The sequence below is a fragment of the Dendrobates tinctorius genome, unplaced genomic scaffold (assembly GCF_039654945.1).
Source record: "Dendrobates tinctorius isolate UK_male_01 unplaced genomic scaffold, ASM3965494v1 ptg000161l, whole genome shotgun sequence".
Classification (NCBI taxonomy): Eukaryota; Metazoa; Chordata; class Amphibia; order Anura; family Dendrobatidae; genus Dendrobates; species Dendrobates tinctorius.
The window spans coordinates 998,358-1,016,044 of record NW_027361828.1 but is presented as its reverse complement, the minus strand read 5'-3'; the positions used below and the strand labels follow the sequence as shown (position 1 = coordinate 1,016,044).

Below are 17,687 nucleotides of genomic sequence, written 5' to 3'. Positions count from 1 at the left end.
TTCTCTGTTTGGGCAGCCTTTTGCTGGAGGGATTTCAGGACATCTAGACCCAATGTGGCTGGAATACGCTGACTCCCCGCCACCGTCCACTGCTCTCTCTAGGCCGCCTTGTGCTATTTTAGCAGCCTCGTTCGCCCTTCTATTGCCCTCTACCTCCACGGAGTCACCTTTGTGTGTGCTTTTACCTTGACAATGCCAACCAGGACTGGTAACATCAATGCCTCCATCAATTGTTTCACCAGCTCTGCATTTTTAATGGGCTTCGAATCTGTGAAAATATTAGCGACTTTACCTGCAGCGGCTCTACACGCCTCAGTGAGTGCCTTCAACTCTGCCTCCTGCGCCGACATGTGAGGAGAGAGTGGTTCCGCTCGGATTACCTCATGTGAGGATACTACTGCATATCCAGTGTAGAATCGTCCATCCTGGTGGTATCTGGGGCCATCTACAAAAAAGAAACTCAAAGTCTGCATTAGGAACAGGTTTTTCATGAATGTGTGCAAACCCAACTGTCTCCTGACTCATCAGTTCTATGCAGACATGTTCATGCGTCATGTCAAAGTATCCTTCCTCACTTGCCAATACGGTCACCAATTCCCCCTTTTCTGAATCCACAGGCAGGAGGGTGGCTGGATTCAGAACGTTACATCTTTTGAGGAGTGACATACTCAGGAATTAGTAGAGCACACTCAAGTCGGAGCTGTCTGGCCATAGACAGATGTTTTGGTTGAACTTGTAGGAGTATGGCATGGATGTCATGTGGGGAATAGATTGTCAAAAGAAACGTCAGTGTCATCTCACATGCCTTCCCTATTACGTCTCCACTTTTTTCCTTGTGCTCCAGCATACATGACAGGTCGTTTTATTGTCCTTGTTTGCTCAATTTCTTTAGCTACCTTAAGGAGGTCTTTCGGATCTACATGTCTCCATTCAGGTCTGGCTGTCTGTACTGCGTCTCGTAAGTCTTTGTTCATACCGTCAATGAATGCATTCACCAGTATTCTAACATCAAGTGGGTTTATGCAAATGTACCCCATGTCTGCCCATTTCAGCTGTAACCGTCCAAAGTACATCTCTACACTCTCTCCTCTTTGCTGTGTCACATTAGTCAGGAGTACAGACTGCTCTGATTGTTCCACTGCAGCCCATTGTCTTAGTGACTCACAGTACGTCTCCCCAGATCGTGCAGATTTATCATCCATGCCCCAAGCCTGATTCTTTGTCACATCTGTGTGTCTTAATTATATGATCTAGTGCGTCACCTGCCTTTAAACTCACCAACCTCTCTAGGTCTGACCAGGTACACTTATATGTCTGCTGTACTTCCTTTATGTGTCTGTAAAACGGGAATGGTTGGTCTTCAGGGGCAGGCAGCTGCTTCAGCAAAGCTAGCTGGTCAGAGGGGCTCCAGGGATAATACACCTGCATCTTTCTTATTCTAGTCACACTTCTAGGTCCTGATGGGGTTGGCCGTCTGATGTCTACTGTCAGCTTACTCCTCAAGGGCCAATGTCCCCACTACCCACTATCCACACTATTATGTCAGCTTCTTATGATCTTGTCTGGATAGGATTTAGTGCAATTCTCTTAGGTCAGTAGCACAGGTCACACAAGTAGCTATTCAGTCTGGGTTTGTCTGAGTCTGACCACAGTGTTTACAAGTCCATCTGTTTTGTCTGGGTCTCTGGTTACACTTTGTCAATCAAACATTCATAATACACCTTCCACACTGCTGCACATTCTCAAGCATCATTTATTCACTTGCTATTTTCTTCCCTTGTCTGTGCCTTTTTGTACATCCAAACATTCACACTCTGGTATTTTTGCCTTTTTCAATGTTTGTCCCACTTGTTTTACTGCTTCCTTCCTTCTCTGTCTCTTGTAATTTGACACAATTTGCTATACAAATCAATCACACAACTAGAAGCAGGTTCAAACACATTAATGACCAAGCAATCACTTACAATTCCCTTCTAAATTAGGCACCATATCTTACTTTTTAACTTCCAATCTTCAAATAAGTACTGTTGCTTTAAAATGCACAAATCTTTCAGCGCGTACCTTAAGGATAGAATTACAGAGAATTTTGAGCACAGCTCACACTCAGCAGAGATAAGAGCGAAGGGAGAAGAAAAACTACGCAGCGCCATCCTTCACCCCTCCCGTCAGAATGCAGCGTCGTCCTTCACAGAATTCTGTAGTTCTTTAGACTTATCAAAATCAATTTCTACAAAGAAACTCAAAATCACGGGATTTCACTGTAAGGGCAGATAGCTGTATAATGAGATTAACCATGCCTTGCCCTTTTTCTGGCCAAATGCATTCAGGAAACTTTACAATGTAATGCCACATATAACACGAACTATATCATTACTCAATTCATTCAGTCTCAGATGTAGATTTGAAATATCTATAACGCATCTGTCCGGGATTCCACCACAACTAGAAAGGTCACAAATCTCTTGACACAAAAACGATGTGTGATGATTCATTCATACGTGCTCATTCACTGATTTTTTTTTTTTTTTTTTTTTTACTCAATTACTCATCTCTCATCTTATTCAGAGGTTCTCATAGACATATATACAAGGATTCACACAGCCTGCCTATCTTGCACTTTGGATTTGATTAATACTTTTTCCAGGTTCTTTGCTGCACTACTTCCATATCTATCCTCAATTATATCACATAACCGGTCTCCTTCTTCAGGTGTCTTTCCCTGACTGTTCCCCATTTTATCTTTTATTCTTATCCTGTCTCTCTTGTTGTCTTCCTGTTAGTCCCCTGCCTTAGGTGGTGTATTGGGTAAGCTCAAGACTAGGCTCTACTATACCTCGTTACCTTCTTCCTAAGGTGCTAACAGGCTAAATGGAGTGTCTGTTCCTCGGTGTACTACGTGTTTCGTGTACTTATATGCTATGTAGCATCTGAACAGAAATACTCCCACAACACACAGGATTGTAAATAAAGTGTCCATCTACTGGGGTTCTTCAGTCATATCCTGTCACAGGCTCATTTCACGGTCCTGTGCTCATTCGGTCACACTCTTATCTGTCACAAGGTTTATTCGTAAAGGGTGTTGATTTAAGCTTAGGCGGTGACCTCCCCGAAAGGACGCTGTCACATGACCCAGTTAGGCAATATCACCACTCTTTGAACGAATACCTGCTGTGCAGCTTATTTGTCTACTTTTCACAGTCCTTCAAATCAAGGCAGTCACTCAACAACCTCCTCTATTCCTAGTGCGGAATCGTCTATTGTGAAAAACTTGTCCGTCCGGGCTGCGCAGTATGAACTGTTCACCCAGCCTTATATTCCATAATGTCAGACCTCTCCCATTTTGATTTGCACCAGCTCTTTTTCCAAAAATAGCTGTGCACAGACAGAACCTACAGTAACCTCTCATTCGAGCAGAAATTACATATGCGTGTCACACCCGATTTCCTCAGAGTTCTTATATGGACCTGATTTTACGGCCCCCTCCTCTACTAGATTCCCCTTTATACGGACCTTAGTTATAATGATAGATTATGAAGAGCAGAGAAGAGAAAAATTGATCTCTTACCTGGCCAGGTGTTTAGGTCTGCTGTTCACAATTTCATCAGTAACTGGAGTGGTCTGTAGATCGGGTAGTCTTGGAGAGGTGCCTATATCAGGTCCCTGTTCGGGCGCCAGGAAACTGTCGGGATCCCTCAGATTACTCTTTCATCTGAAGGACCGATGTTCTTAGGTGTGAAGCACCATATGTCTCTAATCAATTGCTCCGTCGAGAAGGATAACACAGACACGGCTGTATGATACCACTCGGGATGCCTCCAAGACGCCTCTGGCTTATCAGTTAGGCTTCCGTCTTTTATAGTAAAGAATTTAAACATTTTACAGACATGCGCAGTACAAATGATTTTACAACTTGTTTTCGACAAAGAAAGTCATTTAGGCGAAAAAGCAGAGGTATTTGACCTTGGTTCACAAGGGAGATGTCTGAGACATCTCCTCGAAGAACAGATAAGGTTTTAAACAAGAGAATGCAACATAGACAGAACTCAATTTAACTCCTTCAGTTCCTATCAAGGTAAAAAGGAATATTCTTCAGAGGACATGCAACAGGATGCATACAGATGGAGGGACGATCACAAAATGGAGAATGAAGGAGGGAACAAACATACATCACAGAACTACAGGGAGAGAGTTGGAACAAAATACAGGGAAAGGCAAACTTCTGCCTAGCAACAGATGATGCAACACAAACAATGCAAATATTAAATGATTTCCCAAGTCGTGGGACATGACAGACACTGTAGCGGAGCTGGGACCGCTCGGATCACCGAGATATGGTTATTATATCTCTATGTTATAGGGCTTTCGCAGGGCAGGCTCTTAAAGGTTTACTTCTATCTCCTGATTTCAAACAAAGAGTTTTTCCCGCACTTTTTCCTTTCAGTTGAGGCTGAGAGAAGCCAAATGGTGTAACAGCAGGGGGCCTCCTATTCCTAGTGTGAACACAGGCTGTAAAGGAGGGGGGGTGACACTGCTCTGTGTGTGTGAAGGGAGGAGGGGTGAAGCTGCAGAGCCAGCAGCCTGGATTGTCATATGAGCTGGATCTTTCTGGAAAGTTACAACAGAAAACATCATATTTTTGTAGGCAAAACCCCGTACCTCACAGACATTGTATATCACACCCTGTATACAGCAGTTCTTCGTTTAACCCCCCCCCCCAGGGCCAAGCTTTTAAGATAAAAGATCCATCTGGCCTCTTGTCTCAAAAGTTCACCCGTTTCTTTTTCCTCCCCTGATATTTGTGAGTACCCCTTATAATCCCAGGACCCTAAGGGTCCTGGGGCTGCTATTATGGAATTCCAAGAAATGCGCTGCTACAGACGTTATTTGTTTTCCTTTTGTTTTATCCACTCTAGCTGTAGCTATATTTGAAAGATGCTGTTGGACTCTCCTGCGCAGCTCCTGTGTGGTCTGACCCACAAATATCTTATTACACCCACAAATCAGTGCATAAACCAAATTGCGTGTACGACAATTGAAGTATGCCTTTGATTGAATTTGTGTGGCTAAACCAGGTATTGTGAGTCCATTACTTGAGATCATTAGTGGGCACACTGAGCAATTGCCACAAGGGAATGATCCCTTAATGGCATTTCCGCATCTTACTCTAGTTCTCGAACGTCTAAAGTGACTGTTTGTAAGATAGTCTTTCTGTCATGATCTGACAGTTTTAAATTGCACTGGGTGAATTTGTTTTACTTTGTAAAGTTCCAAGGTGTCTTGACTGTCCCCGGTGGTGGTTAGTGGTATTGCACTTTAGGTTTTTTGTGCACGTAATTATGGATCAGGTGTGACACCCTATAAAGGTGTGCTAGGGGTGTGCAATCACTGCCTGTGATATTGTGAGATTGTTTTCACTCTGAGTTGGAGAGCCAGGTGGAAGGATGGAGCTGGAGAGGAGTCCTGCGCAGCTTAGCCAGGGGGGACGTGTTTCAGCTATGGTGTCTGGACGAAGGGCTGGCATGGCGTGGTGGGGTCGCAGTGATGGTGTCGGCGGGAAGTGTCTGCATGGACTGGTGGAGTGGCGACTATGGAGAGTGGCACTCACCATGTGGGACTTGGCTGCTGAGCTGGACTCAAGCATGCTTGACTCCGTGGCAGAAGCTGGACTCATCTTGGGGACTCTGTTGCTAAGCAGCAGCAACTGGTGGTGGACTCTGCTCCAAGGCTGCACTAAGGTGAAGGATCCAGTTATGGTGATGGATCCGGGTGGAGGAGAAGATGCACACAGGTGGTGGGCTCTGTTGCTAGGAGCGTATGCAACAGAGCAAAGCTAAGTGGTGTTTCCCCTGTATTGTCTTCTTTCCTCATGTGTGTTGTTAGTGCAGTGGTGGGATTAGTCTCCGCACCGACCTATTCCCTAGTGAGGGTTTAGGGTCAGGGTGAGCAAGGGTTTTAAGGTACGCGTGCGGCGACAGGTGCGGAGCCTGTATAGGGAACGTAAGGAGTGCAGGGACACTGGCTCAGGAGAGCTTAGGAGGTCTCCACATCCCCCATTCCCTATCGCAGGGCCCACCATTGTTAAAGTTACCCAGGTTCCCCTTTATTATTTGATTATTGTATAACGTGTAATACCTAAATTCGCCAGGTGGAGGCGGCGTATCCACCTGCACATTTTATTATTTAAATGCGCCCCACTGGAGGCGGTGTATCCAGGGTCACGTGTGTTATGGGTTCACCTTGCGGTAACCGCTGTGTGCCCAGAGACATGTGACCATGACATTATCACAGGCCCTACAGTTTTTTTTTCTGGTGAGCCTTGGCCATGTGGAGACCTGTTAGTAATTGCTGCCGGGCCTCACTGAGGTGAGTGGGGAGCGGCATGGTGTGTTAGTGCCGCTGCAGCAGCAGTTATCAGGGTCTGGGGCCTCTGCTCAGCTAACCAGAAAATAAAAAAAAATGGCGGCTGCGGTCTGGCTAAAAGCCCCCTAGGGTCGCTGCTGGGGAGCGGGACTGGTTCATGCATGCGGGCGCACCCAGGCAGGTGGGAGGAATGGTGCCCCATGGAGCTGCCTGGTATTCCCCGAGGTGAAGGGGTACGCCCCTGTGGTGAGCTGACTGGTGTGATAGTCCACGGGGCTCATGCCAAATCTTCCATACTATCGAAGAAGCCGCCCCTCCTGGTCGTGTGGAGGCGACCAGCGAGTGTATATATTTTCCTCCATATTCCTGCGGCTCTGGTACTAAAGCCCCCTAGAGTCGCTGCTGGGGAGCGGGACTGGTTCATGCATGCGGGCGCACCCAGGCAGGTGGGAGGAATGGTGCCCCACGGAGCTGCCTGGTACTCCCCGAGGTGAAGGGGTTCACCCCTGTGGTGAGCTGACTGGTGTGATAGTCCGCGGGGTTTACGCCAAATCTTCAATACCATCGAAGAAGCCGCCCTCCTGGTTGTGTGGAGGCGACCAGCGAGTGTATATTTCTTCCATTTCCCGTCCCCTTCTCCTCCTGGTGTGTGCAGCAGGTGTGCTGCGGGGGAGTAGGGACAAATCTCAACCCTCGCCATTAACCAACCCGGGAGGCGCAGACCTCATGGTGAAAGGGTTGGAGGGTGGTGTCCCTTGGTGAATAGCGGGGGTGTGAGTGTGGTGACACAGGGGGACGCCTCTGTTGTCGAGTCCAGAATGGGTTCACCAAATTTATGACAAACGAATGTGTGCAATAAACGTTCAGGTCCGGACCTGCGTGTGAACGAGCATGTATGGGTGCCACCAAAAATCATCTTGTGGAAATGTGTTGTGGAGTCTGATCAGCTCTTAACAAACATACTTACATAAACTCGTTCCCCAGGTCGGCGCTGTGGAGATGAGTGGTGCCTCCAAAATGAACATTTATTGCCAATACCAGCGGTGCGTTTGTCATAAACCTGAAGTGTCAGGTAGTGGTGGGGTGAACTCAGGGTCTGGGCATCCCCGCTGTAGGTGTTTCCCTAATGAGGGGTGGTCTTGAGGGTCCAGAGGCCCCTCATTAAGGAGGGGGTACTGTCATGATCTGACAGTTTTAAATTGCACTGGGTGAATTTGTTTTACTTTGTAAAGTTCCAAGGTGTCTTGACTGTCCCCGGTGGTGGTTAGTGGTATTGCACTTTAGGTTTTTTGTACACGTAATTATGGATCAGGTGTGACACCCTATAAAGGTGTGCTAGGGGTGTGCAATCACTGCCTGTGATATTGTGAGATTGTGTTCACTCTGAGTTGGAGAGCCTGGTGGAAGGATGGAGCTGGAGAGGAGTCCTGCGCAGCTTAGCCGGGGGGGACGTGTTTCAGCTATGGTGTCTGGACGAAGGGCTGGCATGGCGTGGTGGTCGCAGTGATGGTGTCGGCGGGAAGTGTCTGCATGGACTGGTGGAGTGGTGACTATGGAGAGTGGCACTCACCATGTGGGACTTGGCTGCTGAGCTGGACTCAAGCATGCTTGACTCCGTGGCAGAAGCTGGACTCATCTTGGGGACTCTGTTGCTAAGCAGCAGCAACTGGTGGTGGACTCTGCTCCAAGGCTGCACTAAGGTGAAGGATCCAGTTATGGTGATGGATCCGGGTGGAGAAGATGCACACAGGTGGTGGGCTCTGATGCTAGGAGCGTACGCAACAGAGCAAAGCTAAGTGGTGTTTCCCCTGTATTGTCTTCTTTCCTCATGTGTGTTGTTAGTGCAGTGCTGGGATTAGTCTCCGCACCGACCTATTCCCTAGTGAGGGTTTAGGGTCAGGGTGAGCAAGGGTTTTAAGGTACGCGTGCGGCGACAGGTGCGGAGCCTGTATAGGGAACGTAAGGAGTGCAGGGACACTGGCTCAGGGAAGCTTAGGAGGTCTCCACGTCCCCCATTCCCTATCGCAGGGCCCACCATTGTTAAAGTTACCCAGGTTCCCCTTTATTATTTGATTATTGTATAACGTGTAATACCTAAATTCGCCGGGTGGAGGCAGCGTATCCACCTGCACGTTTTATTATTTAAATGCGCCCCACTGGAGGCGGTGTATCCAGGGTCACGTGTGTTATGGGTTCACCTTGCGGTAACCGCTGTGTGCCCAGAGACACGTGACCATGACACTTTCAAATTTGTCGCTCTCCTAGCTATCACTCTGGGTTTCTCAGTTATAAAATTTCTTAATTTACTCTCACTACGTAAAATATCCCAGTTGTTATTCAGTATTCTGTAAATATCTCTCCATTGATTATTGAAATTTGAATTATTAAATTATTTGAAGTTTGTTCTTACCCTTGGCTTCAGAACATCTTTTCTCATGCAACTCCTTGAATATTCATATGCTTTGGACACGATATTCCGCGGATAGCCGCGTTCCAAAAAACGATTTGTAAGTAGACGAGATTCTTTCTGAAAATCCTCCAGTCGACTGCAATTTCTCCTTAGTCGTAAGAACTGTCCCTTGGGGATGCCATTACGCAGGTGAGCTGGGTGAAAGCTCTTGTAGTGAAGGAAATTGTTCATTGCTGTACTTTTCCGATGAAGAGTGGTGCTTATCTTCTTATTTTCAAATCGAGGAAATCGAGGAAATGCAGCGAGCTGTTAGAAACACAGGAAGTCAAATGTATATTCCATTTATTATTATTAAGTTCTTTTACAAAGGATTCCAGTTCCATTTTTGAACCTGTCCATAGGATGAGGATATCATCGATAAAACGATACCATCTGTGCACATGGCACTTAAAGGCTGATTTCTCACGCACTTGGGTATCCTCCCACCACCCCATGTACAGGTTTGCATATGAGGGTGCACATCTGGCACCCATAGCTGTGCCCGAAACCTGTCTGTAAAAAACTCTGTCAAAAATGAAATAGTTTTTTTCCAATACTACCCTTAAGAGTTCAAGAATGAATGTATCATGACCTCTATGCCCTGTTGAGAACAAATCCAGAAAATATTCTACAGCTGAGATACCTGTATCATGCATTATGCTGGTGTAAAGAGCTTCAACATCTAGGGTTGCCAAGATAACATTATCCGGAAGCTCGAAAGTTTCCAAACACTGTATCAAGTGTGCCGAATCACGGATGTATGAGTCCAGTCTTTGTACAATGGGCTGTAGGAAGAAATCCACATAAACACAAGATCTTTCATAAAGTCCTCCTATACCCGATACTATGGGTCTCCCAGGTGGTGTTTGCAAGGACTTGTGGACTTTAGGTACCATGTAAAATGTTGGTACTACTGGATGCTTAACCGTCAAAAAATCCTTCTTTCTTTTGTCTATAATCCCATGATGATGTGCTCTAGAAAGCAATCTATCTAACTGGGACTTAAAAATCTCAGTAGGGTCAGAAGGTAGAGCCTGATAATGCCGAGTGTTGGTCAGTTGGCGTCTGGTCTCATTGATATACATATCCTTAGGCCATAGGACTAAATTTCCTCCCTCATTGGCCTGTTTGATCTCAAACGTATCATTATTTTTCAAGGCAGATAACGCTCTCCTCTCCTCCTTTGAGAAATTGTTATGTCCAAATTTATCAACTTTCAATTTTTGGATGTCTCTACTGGTTTTCTCAAAGAAGATTTGTATAGCTGGGAAGAGTGTAAATGATGGAGTTGCCTGAGATGGCAACCTACCTGTAAACTTGCGCCTACCTTGATTGCTTTCATTTTCTTCCAAGAGATCCAACAGATCCCGAAATACTTGTCTATCACTGTCGGGTACATCATTGATTATAGAAGGATTCTGATATAACAATTTGAAAGTCAATTGTCTACAAAAGAGAAAAAGATCTTTAGTTAACTCAAATTTATCTAGCGTATTCATTGGTGAAAATGAAAGTCCCTTATACAATACAGATAGCTCCACTGGTGATAACTTATATGAGGTAAGATTGATGATTCTTAACTCACCCAATTCTGTACTTTGTTCTGACGATTGTTGGTGATGATCTCCTATCAACGGCGGTTGTTGTACCGGGTTACTCTCTTGAAACTCGGTGACCACTCTCTGTAGCGTCCCATTTTCCTTTTGTGTCTTGACGTGCTTCCTCCTGCCCCGTCTGTGCCGCTTTCGTGGTCGCTCGTATCTGAAGACAAAAAATCGCTAGAGGCAGAGTTGGACTTCTCCACAGGTTCCTCCCTTTTCCTAGCTTGTTGGTTGGAACTGTTTCTATTCCGTTTATTTCCATGATGTGTCCATCTGTACGCTTTTTGATCTTCATAATCCGTTTTGTCTCTCTGAAATTTGGATTTTTTGCCCCGTATAATGTCTTTCTCAACTCTATCTATACTGAGTTTCAAACGTTCCTTGAAGGGATCAACCTTCTCTTTCTTATCATAAGTGGCAAGAGTATTTTCCTTAGTCCTAATCTCTTCCTTTAAGCGGGAGAGGAGAGCCCGGTCATGTTCAATCAGCATATCAATAAGTAAAAAAGAACATTTTTGAAGACCTTGTTCCCATCTTACCCTAAAATCTGGGGCTACCTCCCACGATGGAAAGATTTGCACTCTCAATCCACGAGGCACTAAGTTTAATTTTTTATACTCCTCTAGGGTTTTTACATTCCAAAAAGTCTTGGTCAAATTTTTATGCAAATTCATAATATCTGACGTTAAGCCTGAAAAACCATCATCATCTATTGCACTATTCCCCGAACCAGTATCTACTGGACCAAATATATCAGACAACTGTTTCCCCCAAGCTAGCTCCCTGGTACTCAAATCCATGATAAGTATAATGAATATAACAATCCAGGATCACTTAAACCCCCAAGATCTGGTCTGCTGGTAAAGCGCTGGTAATATGTTGATAAGCTGCTATATTTTGGCATAATGTTTGTCTATATTGCTTTATAATTGCAGCCTTTACCGCTAAGGTTTGTTGCATAGCACTGGTTATAGAGGTTTAATTATAAATAACACTAGGATATCATGAGTGTGATTGCAGGTGATGTGAGCAATGATAATTAACAGTTATTTGTCATTATATGCGGTTTACTGATTGCACGGCTAATCTTGTGACTCTTAGTATTTCACTATTCAATTATATGACCCAATGTCTTTGTTTTGTGATCTATGTCTGTTTGTTCAGACTTTTTAGTTGTTTTTAACATAGTGTTTTTGTCTGCTGTGTTCATTATATTTATAATAAAAATTGTTGAATTTTTTTACTATATTTCTTGTTGTTGATCCCTATTTTTGTGCATATACTTTTTTCTTGTGAGTTTCAACAGAATCATACATCCGTCACCATTCACACATAGCAAGTATAGTCTATACTAGCGCATGGCCGAGCGGCCATGCGGGCCTTTTATAGCCATGCGCTTCTGGGACCTTCCAGACCTCTGAGATGGGCCAATTAGATTAGGACAAGGACCTGAGCACATGACCCCCGATCTCCACTGGGAGATCGTCTTGTGGGCATGCCCAGTAGCGCGGCGAGAGGACTTAGCCTCTGGAGTGGTTTCCTGCAAAGCAGGTTGCGCTACCATTGCTGGTCCAGAGGTGGCAGCAACATCCAGACCCAGAGTGTTGGTCTGAGCAGGGCGCCTGGATCGCCGAGATTGCTGTGCAGGTCCCTGAGTGGTCGGAAAGGAATGGGAGACCGCTGGATGTATGGCTCTGGATTCCTGCTGTGCAGCTGCAGGAATCCGACGCCTAACATTACACCCCCTCCTAGGGCCCCCCTCTGAGCCTCGCTACGCTCAAAGGTTGCGATCAGAGGCGGAGCATGGATGTTCTCCACTGGCTCCCAGGTCAGGGCCTCTGGACCATGACCCTTCCAGTCTACCAAATAAGACTTTTTGCCACGCACAATCCTGCGTCCCACAATGACGTTAAACTCAAACTCGTCCGAAGACAAGTCTGATGACCCGGCAGATGACTCACAGAACCGGGCCATGTGAACAGGTTTGAGAAGGGAGACATGGAAAATGTCAGAAATGGCTAAATGTGGAGGAAGAGCCAGGCGGTATACCACTGAGCTGATTCGCTTGAGAATCTTAAAAGGTCCGATGGCGCGAACTTGGTGGACTCGGCCCGTAGCTTGATGTTTCGAGCAGAGAGCCACACCAAGTCGCCGGGGGAAAAGGTTGGAGCGGGTCGCCGATGTGTCGGTGGATGCCCTCATTCTTTAGAGGCACGAATAGCATCCTGAGTGCGATCCCAAATGTTGCGAGCCTCCACTGCCCAGTCTGCCACCCTGGAGTCAGCGGAGGACACTGGCATCGGGACAGGGACGCGCGGATGTTGGTTGTAATTTAGGAGTGGCGTCTGACCAGTGGAATCAGCTACTGCATTATTCAGGGCAAATTCAGCCCATGGTAGCAAGGATGCCCATTCATCCTGCCTGGCAGAGACGAAATGCCGCAGGCACGTGACCAAGGTTTGGTTGGCTCTCTCAACCAAGCCGTTCATCTCGGGATGGTAAGTGGAGGACAGGTTTAGCTCAATGCTGAGTAGGTTGCAGAGCTCCCTCCAAAACCGGGACACGAACTGGGGACCTCGATCACTAACAATTTTGTCCGGCATGCCATGCAGACGGAATACATGTTTTATGAACAGTGTGGCAAGACCACGAGCGGAAGGCAACCGTGCGAGTGGCACCAGATGCACCATTTTAGAAAAATGGTCGGTGACCACCCAGATGACCGTACTGCCACCAGACTTGGGCAGGCCAACCACAAAATCCATGCCAACCATCTCCCAAGGTCTATCCCCCACCGGCAGAGGATACAATAACCCAGCCGGCCTCTGCCTAGAGGATCTGTTCCGTGCACACGAGACGCATGCTTGTATGTGTTAGGAACGGCGGAACGCACCCCTCCTAGGGCCCCCTCCTCTCTGAGCCTTCCAATCCACTACCCTGTGCCCATCAGAGGCATAGGCCTCAGACTCGTCCGGAGGCAAGTCTGATGTCCCGGTAGGTGATACGGAAAACCGGGACACATGGAATGTATCAGAGGCGGCAAGATTTCCAGGTTTAAGAAGGGACACGTGGGAGACAACGGGCACGGCAAAACCGCCCGGAGCATAAATTGAAATGGAACGCCACAGTGTGACGGCGGACGTCTCCACTCTCTGCTTTTGGAGGCTAACCCGAGCACATGAGGCGCATGCCTGAATATATTTTTTAATGTCCCGAGCCCTGTGCAAGCACCAATACGCCATCGCCAGAAAATTTATCGGGCAACGGGAGGCGGGTAACTGTCGGCGCATGGGAGGACGTGGACATACGTGAAACCGCCTCTGCGATTGCCTGCACAGCAGCCTCCGAAGACTTCGCCGCTGCGATAACACTCTCAAGAGTAGCCAACCGGCCCTCTAGCTGGTGAATGCACTGAAGGAGTTGCTGCTGATCTGCCATTACTAGCCAGACCCTGGCGCTAGTATAATGTTAGGAACGGCAGAACACACTAAATAAAGATAAATAATAAAGTGCGTTCGCCGCTCGGGATCCACCGTGCGGTAGGTGTTACACCACTGCTAGGTAATGACAGAGGAGCAATATAGCGGTATGATGCGCATGGGTTCAACTTCACCCAGAGTGCACAGAGCGGGCTTTGTTCACACACAGAGGTGCCGCAACAAAAACATACAAAATGCTGAACCTGTTAGAGACACAGGCCTCAGGTAAATGCGCACACGGTATCTGGTCACAGGAGCAGAACCCAAGACAGAGGAGATGCGTCCCTCTAGACCTACCGTGTGTGCAGCGTCGCTTCTGCGAACGCCAAGAAGGGCTGCAACTGCAGCATGGCGTAGGACACTGCCGCTCGACGACAAAGCCAGAAAGCAAGCGCAATGTTGGACGCTAGCGTAGCGATGCGGTGTGCACAGTGGCTTAAGGCTTGCCACTGACTGGCGCTGACTGCTAAACTAATTCCCTATCCACATGTGTAATATCAGAGGGAAGGGGTTTTATAATGAGTCAGTCACCAGAACCATACATCCGTCACCATTCACACATAGCAAGTATAGTCTATACTAGCGAATGGCCGAACGGTCATGCGCGCTTTTTATAGCCGTGCGGGACCTTCCAGATCTCCGAGATGGACCAATGAGATCTGGAGCAGGACCTGGGCAAATGACTCTCGATCTCCAATGGGAGATCGTCTCGTGAGCATGCCCAGTAGGAGCACAGAGGAACTTAAGGTACTGTCACACTAAGCGATATCGCTAGCAATATCGCTATAACTTGTGACGTTATAGCGATATTGCTAGCGATATCGCTGTGTCTGATACTTCCCTACGACCCGCTCCCCCGCTGGTTATCGCTGATCGCGCGAGAACATCCAGAACCGTTTCTCGTCGTCAGCTTCCTCCGCCGCTTCCTGTGGAGAGACGAGCGTGGAGCCGGGCAGGAGGACGCAGGATCGCCTAGTGTGACAGGTAAGTAGCGACCCCCATCCCCAGCGATGTCGCTGGTGAGATCTGCCTGTGTGGCAGCTCACTAGCGACCACTTAGCGATGTACCAGCGACCCTGACCGCGTCATATCGCTGGTCGGGATCGCTGGTACATCGCTAAGTGTGACAGTACCTTTAGTCTCTGGAGCGGTCTGCTGGAAAGTAATCTTCTCTGCAGTAGATAGACAGCAGGAGACCGCGGAATGTGAGGCTCTGGATTCCTGCAGAGCAGACGCAGAAACCTGACGCCTAACAGTATGTATTCCTTAGTGTCTCGAGCCATGTGCGGCCACCAATGCGACCTTGACAAGAGTTCTGTGGTCCGCTTATTGCCAAAGAGACCACTCACCCTGGACGTGTGTGCCCAGGCGAGAACCTCCGGCCGTAGCTGAGGAGGCACAAAGGTCTTGCCCGGTTGCACTGACTAGAGAGCAACTGGAGCCATGGTCGTAAAGCTCTCTGAAGGGAGAATTAGCCATGGTTCAGCCTCCCCTTCCTCCACTGAGACCACTGAGCGCGAGAGAGCATCCGCACGGACGTTCTTCTCTCCAGAGAGATAGTGCAAGGTGAAGCGGAAGCGGGAAAAGAGCGACCACCTAGCTTGACGAGAGTTCAAGCGCTGGGCCGTTTGTAAATAGACCAGATTTTTATGGTCCGAATACACCTAGAAGGGAACCCGGGCTCCCTCCAGGAGATGTCTCCACTCGGAAAAGGCCAACTTCATTGCTAGCAGCTCCTTGTCCCCGATGGAGTAATTCTTCGCCGCCGGTGAGAGGGTCTTAGAGAAGAACAAGCAGGGATGCTTCCGACCTTGAGCATCCTTCTGGAAAAGGACTGCTCCTGCGCCGACGGAAGAGGCATCTACTTCCAGGATCAACGGTTTATCCACATCGGGACGGTGTAAGATGGGAGCGCCAGCAAAATGGGATTTTAGAGACGAGAAGGCCTTGGAGACCTGTTCAGACCAAGCGTTAGGATTAGCTCCTTTCTTTGTGAGAGCAACCAAAGGAGCTACCAGTGTGGAGAAGTGAGGTATGAACTGGCGGTAATAGTTGACGAACCCTAGGAAGTGCTGCACCGCTTTGAGTGTGGTTCCTGCCAGTCCATTACCGCTTGCAGTTTGGCCGAATCCATAGCCAATGCCTGGGCCGAGATGATGTAGCCCAGGAACGACAAGGACTCCTGCTCAAACTGGCACTTCTCCAGCTTGGCGAAAAGAGTTCGCCCTCAGACGGTCGAAGACCCTGCAGACGTCTCTCCGGTGGGAGGTCAAGTCTGGCGAGAAGATGAGGATGTCATCCAGTTAGACCACCACTGAGGTGGAGAGCATATCGCGGAGACGCCATTGATGAAATCCTGGAAGACAGCAGGCGCATTACAAAGGCCGAAGGGCATGACCAGATATTCGTAGTGGCCATCCCTAGTATTAAAGGCTGTCTTCCACTCGTCTCCTTCGTGAATGCGGATCAGGTTGTACGCCCCCCGTAGATCTAATTTCGTAAAGATCCGGGCCCCTCGCAACCTGTCAAATAGCTTAGAGATCAATGGGAGAGGGCATTTGTTTTTAACTGTTATGCGTTGAGACCTCTGTAGTCAATGCAGGGACGTAACTCTCCGCTCTTCTGCACGAAGAAGAACCCTGCACCAGCCGGTGACACCGACTTTCTGATAAAAACTCTAGCCAGGTTCTCCCGGATATATTGAGACATAGCCTCTGTCTCAGGGAGTGATAGCGGATACACATGTTGGGCCCCCAGGGGTATGGTTGCCATACTGGCTTTGCCTTCCTCCAGGGGAGGATAATGCCAGGCTTGGAGCCAATGATGGGTCTCTCTCGCAGTCAATCCATACATGCAACACAGTTCCACTCCAGGCCAGCAGGGGGAACTCTGAACCAGGATTAAGGGGAGGAGTGCTCTCTGAGGGCCAAGGGGAAGCAGTGGTCAGTTAGTCTGCGGAGGGTGAAGTGTGCAGACGTGGAGAAAGAAGCTGGAGGTTGAGCTAGGAAAGGAGAGCTCCCTCACAGTGAGTGCATGAACTGGAGTCTAGTCTCCACGGTAGTACGGATACTAACGGTCCTACAACAGATACCAGAGGGGTAGGAGGCTGTAAATGCCCTACTCTCATCTAAGACTTGAGGCACAACAGCAGTTTGGATAGAGAGCCAGTACTCAGAAGAGAGGAGCCCCTGAGATAGGCTACAACTGTCTGCCGTGCAAGTGAGGTTCTTGAAAACATCTGACAGGAGGAACTTCAGTGTAACTCCGTACTGGAGATCCCTTAAGTAAGCGCTAGGAAGGAGACCACACAGCCCATCTGCTGAGAGAGAATCCCTGAATTGCTTCCAGGCTAGCATGCTCCGTTACCATCTGTAATCAGGACCCTGGACTGCTGTTATCAAGTAAAGTTACAGAAATTGCACCCCGCTGTGTCTTGTCTGCTTCCTACCTGTCCGGCACTGCTACATCCCCGTGCCAACCGCATCTACACTGCCCTGGGATTACAGCTTCACCTGTGGGGAGCTTTTACATCTTTGCTGCGCCATACCACCAGTCCCAGCGGATCTGCATGCAGCATCGGCTTAACAACTCACTTGCCGAACACCACAGGTGGCGTCACGAACTATTCATCTAATTACATACCACCATTACATTCCCCTATTACTTGGGCGCTCAGGGCCACGGACCGGGTCACTGCTGCTGTGACACATCCCCCTGACACCGGCCCGGTACCGAGTACCCTACAGCCCTGGGAGGGCAGCCCAACTTGGCGTCATGAACAGGATTACGGAGCCCGGT

At 48.1% G+C, this 17,687-nt stretch overlaps 1 protein-coding gene across 1 annotated transcript in view; it reads right to left on the bottom strand.

Moving 5' to 3' along the window:
- Positions 1 to 17,687, bottom strand: part of LOC141052507 (uncharacterized) — a 79,015-nt gene that overhangs the window by 10,099 nt on the left and 51,229 nt on the right. The window contains exons 2-4 of the mRNA XM_073549759.1: positions 10,395 to 10,570; positions 10,137 to 10,255; positions 8,771 to 9,076 (exon numbers count right to left, since the gene is read on the bottom strand). The gene's annotated coding sequence lies outside the window, so the exon portion shown is untranslated. The remainder of the gene's footprint in view (positions 1 to 8,770; positions 9,077 to 10,136; positions 10,256 to 10,394; positions 10,571 to 17,687) is intronic.